The sequence below is a fragment of the Blennius ocellaris genome (genome assembly GCF_963422515.1).
Source record: "Blennius ocellaris genome assembly, chromosome: 2".
Taxonomy (NCBI): Eukaryota; Metazoa; Chordata; class Actinopteri; order Blenniiformes; family Blenniidae; genus Blennius; species Blennius ocellaris.
This window is the reverse complement of record NC_137651.1, coordinates 14,737,934-14,743,627: the sequence shown is the minus strand read 5'-3', so window position 1 is coordinate 14,743,627 and position 5,694 is coordinate 14,737,934.

The following is a 5,694-nucleotide window of genomic DNA, read 5'->3' as shown; positions in this document are numbered from 1 at the left end:
GACATTTTTTTTATTATATATTTACAAAGTGAAAATAATTCATCCATCAATCTTCTACCCTGGGGGCTGGAGGTGATCCTCATTGACTCCGGCTGAAGACAGTTTAAACACCACAGTTCAAACAGATCATATTGAATACACACCCACAAGCAATATAGAGAAACCAGTTAAACGTTGAAATCATGTTTATCTAGTTGTGGAGGAAATTGAAATAGCCAGAAAAAAAACACCCAAACAAAGACACGTAAGGAGGCCCTGAACTGGACTCAAACCAGGGAGTGCTAACCATCTCACCTTGAACTTTAGAATTATAATAACACAAGTGCCTCAAAGCAGGGGGCTTTGATGAGCTATCTTTTTAAAACAAAGGGCATGCAATAATAATAATGCCTGAGAAAACCTCATCTACTTTCATCCGTTACTTCAGTCAGATTTTCTGTCGGGCAGGTCAGAGGTGTACTTGTTTTACTGAGCTGACTCATGAGCCTGTACGTCTGGCTTGCTGGGTGACACTTGAAGCTCCTGAAGGTCTCCACTGTCATGCTTCTCCTGGTACTTCCACACGGGTTCAAGTCGGTGCTGCTGCAGACCGCAATTCCATTGTGTAAGTTCTCAACAGATTGTTGGAAGACGTAGTTGTGTGTCACTTTGGGAGAGCTTACAGTTGGGTTGGGTCTGGAGACTTTCCCAGCACGTCGGCCCGCTCTCCTATGTTTTCACCGTCTTCCTCATCTCCTGAAAGCTCTTGGTCCTCTAACTGCTCATTGGGTTGGTCACAGACACTGTCACTTTGATTTTCTGAGCCCTCTTCTGAAAAGCTCCCCTCTCTGGTGTCTGAAAAGGGGAAAAAAAAAAGAAAGCAAGACTGGATGAATAAATGTTCAGCGATGTCGCTGCTCTTATTTTCATGTCCCGCAGCGACTGGGGTGTGTTAACATAACTGCTACAGTTTACCAGCTGTGAAATAATTTATTAATGAGCAGTGTTGGTTTGCTATATAATGTTGTACTTGGACAAAGTATAATCTCACCATTATAAGTTTCTGTACTCTCCTCTTGTGAAGACATTTTTGGAGCATCACTCTGATGTTGCAGAATATTTCCAGAAACATTTTCCTGTTGGTTTTAAATAACCACAGACTGGATTAGCACAGGATTGTAACAACACTGATATAATACAGATTTATTTTAAAGTTATAAATATTTTAATCATCAATTCAAACAAAGATGACCAAAGTAATTAAAAAAAATCTTAATATCTTCAAAACGATCCAATTTAATGTATTTCTTACACCACACTAGTTACAGTAAGCCTATCATGCACTAAAAATATATATAGTATATGTATAATGTATAGTATATGCATATAATATATGCATACATTTTTTGTTATGTTCTATGTTATTTTAACTTGTGGTATGAAAATCAATTATAGCCTACAAACAACAATAAAAATAGAAAGAAAGGAAAGAAACTAAATGGACGTGACTTCAATTCAACGTTTTGAAGTAGTTTCCAATAAACCTTTTTTGCTGAATGCTTCAGGGAATCTTTGAGAATAAATGTTAAATTTGTCCAGGTCCTTCTCTATAGCCTGTATGACAAAAAGAAGGTGCATTCGCCATTGATTTGGAAACACATTAAGAACACATGGATACATAATAAACTTTATGGTGATAGTTTTCTTGAACAAACATGACAGCGAGTTCCACTTCTATGCCATCCTGTCAGACTTCAGTTACTATATCACCAATATTCAATTGAAACTGCTTTTAATTGAGACCAACCTCCTCCTTACCTGAATTTTCTTGGTGAGTTGATAATTGTCATCTTGCAGATAATGAGCCATCCTTCTTGCCTTCATAGATTTGTTTTGTTCAAAGAGGATTTGCTGGTTGAATGAATCTTGGCACAACTCAAGATTCTTCTTCATGTCCTGCAGTTCATTAAAGGAACAACAGCAAACAAAGCAATTAAATGCTGTGAATGAATTCTTCTCATTTCATAAATTTCCTTTCTTACAGCTATTGTCTTGTCCTTCGCCTCCAGCTCAGCAGTGGCCTTTGCCAGCCTCCGGGTGAGATCCTCCCTCCCTAGCAGGTTGTATTCTTCGTTGAGCAGCTGCAGGTGCTGCAGGTTGGACTGAGTGCTCAGGAGCTTTTTCTCTGCAGTCTGGAGCTGCCTTGCCAGGCTGTCACAGCAGGCCCGGGCGTCACGGAGCAGCTTTTTAAGGGCTCGGATCTCATTGTTGTGGTTTATTTTAATCTGACAACAGATTAGAAATCCATATAATGTGTGAGTTAATTGGAAAGATTTGGTATTGGTGCTGGGGGAGTTTCAAGACTTTAGTTGAGAAATGGAGTAAAGAGAGAAAGTACTTGAAAATGGCTCATTAATTGCAGCATATTCTGTGGAGTAAAGTAGAGTTTTTGTTTTTTCCAACGTGTGAGCAGGCTTCACAAGCTGTTGTTAGTAATTATGCTCTGGAGAAGAAACTGCCCTGATTATGGGCCCTGAACAAAAACAAATGTGGCCCCCTCTTGCCCTACCGAAAAGATCTGTAACAAGAAGCTCTTCTGTCGTGGTTCCCTGAAGCTTTCCCATAACTATATGTTAAGAAACTGCTAAATATAGCAAAACAACACTTAAATTGGTCAAAACCATTCTAATTGCTTAAATGGCTAAAAATAGCACAACGAGCTAAATGCCATGACAACCCAAGCTCTTTGGATCATAAACCCTTCTTTCTGCCATTGTTAAAATGATACGAGGCCAGAAAAGTGGACAAACAGTGAAGATGGTTTAAGCAGCCAAACATGTGAGACACTGCCCTCTGACTCTTGGCAGCGCTGCAGCGTCACCGTGTGGCGGTTCAGTAGCCTCTGCATGTTTTTCTTCTCGGTGATGGCCTCCTTCAGCTGCTGCTGCAGGTCAGGCACCCGATTTTTCAGCTCCAGCTCTCTGAAGGACAGGGCCGGCTGGACCTTTGGTTTTACGGCCTTCGGGGCCTTGATCGGGGGCCACGTTAGGATTTGGGGTTTTGCTTTGTTTCTTGTCTTTTGCTTGTTAGAGTCTGTAACTGGGCTACCTAGAGATAATGAGGGTGAATTCCATCTGAAGTTTACATTAAGAAAAAGCACACAACTGCTGTTCATTGGATGATGAAATACCTTTTGATCTTTCAGGCTTTTCTAATCCTTGACCCTGAATGTCAGGAAGTAATTCAACAGGCTCCTCATGATGAGGCTGAGGACATTTAGGCCTGTGGTGCGGGCTGGAAGCGGAGGTGTCGATGCTGCAGCTCACAGTATCACCATCATCACCTGCCTCCTCCTTCTCATCAGAAAACTGCTTCCCCACGCACTCCATGACTTCTTTATCCATGCTGACCAAAAGTCAACAAAACAAACTCTGCTTAAGGCAAATAAACTTGATTGTTTCCCAAAACGTACAGCAGTTTCAGTTAGTAACTATTGAAAGTTACAGTTTATAACAGTTAATGAAAGACTCAGCAGTGAAAATTACCAAATGTGAATATTCAAAGATGTCAGATTATATCAATTATATAATAATGTATCATGTTACCTTACTTACCTGAAAAATACAACTACTAAACAAACTCCAATTGATATTTGAGTCCCACTAAAACAATAACTAATAAGACAAGAAGGGGAAAGCCAGCAGCCTTCTGGCCTGCACTCAGCTCTCACATATGGCAATTTGTTGTTGGAGGGATTTCAAGGTAATTAGGATGTATCCAGAGTGCTTGACATCAGACACTCAGGTCCTTAACATTGAAAACACACATGGCCACTAACATGACAGTGGAAAGGAAAGGAGAATGGATGCAATGTAATGATGACTTCTCAATATGATGGCCTAATCAAGTGTTGTCTGTGTCAGCTTTACTTGGTTCAATGTTAATCCACAGGCTGCTTACTATAAAGTTGACAGGTTTCATAAACTCAGTAAAATACTATTAATAACAAGTTGTGTTGACATGCAAGTTATTGACAGTTGGACTCAACTATCTTGTGCCGGCCTGTCCCCTCATTTTTTTACCGCTGTTTTCTCTCAGATTGAAACTCACCAGTAAATAAGATTCGTTCCTCTCCCGTTGTCAGGGTTTGAAGATAGCTTCAGATAAAATCCTCGCAATATCTGAACCCCGCTGAGACGATAACTTGTGCATGACTTGTCCAGGTGGAAACGGCTCAGACAATTGCCAATTGATGGAGAGGCCGCAATGCTTTGTGGGAAATGTTGTCATATTTTAAAATCTTCTCTTCGTTCGCTTCATCTCACCCATGAGGTCCCTCTCCCATCCGCCCTGTATGGGAAATGTTTCGCAGTTTTTTGCGTTCATTTCAAAAACTGCTCGCCGAATCATTAACAATGATTTTCCGCACATTTTGTTGTGCTTTTTGTGTGCATGTTCCCGGGTGGGACTAGCTATGTGCCAAGTACCAAACATATCAGTTAAAGTGCCAGTAATGGTCAAAAAGTATCAACAACGTATCAATAAAAGGGAAAATGTATCAATTAATAACCAGTAATGGTGAAAAAGTGTAAGTAAAATACCAATAAAAGCAAAGTAAATTGAAATTCTAAAGACACGAACCTAAATTATTCAACAAGCGGATAAATAAATATCTACTCCTTATTTATCCACAGTGGTGATTGATGTGAGGTGTGGGGGCACAAAACAAGACTGAACAGCAGATGGCAGCAATGTCCATAGTAATACAGACGTAAAACAGTTTATCGATAGAAATAGTTCATTAGCATAAGAGACATGTTCGTGACAACATGCATATTGCAGGAATTGTGCCAACAAGGAAGTGGCTTTGTCTTTCGACACTGTGGTAGTAAAACAAGGCCCACCATGTATTTACAGGGTCTTAAACAAAAACTATGGAAATCATTTTAAAATGTGATTATTTTTCAGTTATTGTATCATCTTTATGATGCTTAAGCCCATTTAAGACCATCTGGACTGCATGTGACCCCCAAAACTAAAATGAGCCACTTCTGATTTTAGGACTGATGCTTGGTGCTTCAATGCATCAGAAAATGTAAAACTGTACAATAAAGATATAATATACAAAGTTTAATTTATATGCAAGGCTAACTTTATCGTTGTCTGCAGGCTAAGTTGTGATTCTATAGTCATTAGAGATAATTGTCATTGAAAATAATCTGGGTTTGAATCTAGGCCAGTTTTTCCGGTGTGGAGATTGCACGTTATCCCTATGCATGAGCAGGATTCTACCGGGTAACTTGGTTCCTCCCACAGACCAAAAATATGCCCCATTGACCGTAAATGACGTTTTGGTGCCTCTTTGTCTGAAGCGTTGCACATACAGAACATGTATTTTATATATATAAAAAAAAAAAAAAGAGAAAACTTTAGGATTATGATATATTTGTATACTTAGGCAGAAACTGAAATTCTTATAGAGCACAACAGAGAATTCATGACCTTGTCCAGCATAAGACACTCATATGATGTTGGTACCAGTTTTTGAGAGACTGAAGCAGTAAACAAAGATGACTGAACCTGCTCAACATAGGACCGCTTAAAACCCTCACAGACCTGCAGCCTACAGTGCTGGTCAGTGCTATTTCTGTCCATATATGCACTCAGTGAGGGTTTGGTATCTTAACTTCACTGCGTCCTGAACCAACAGACAGC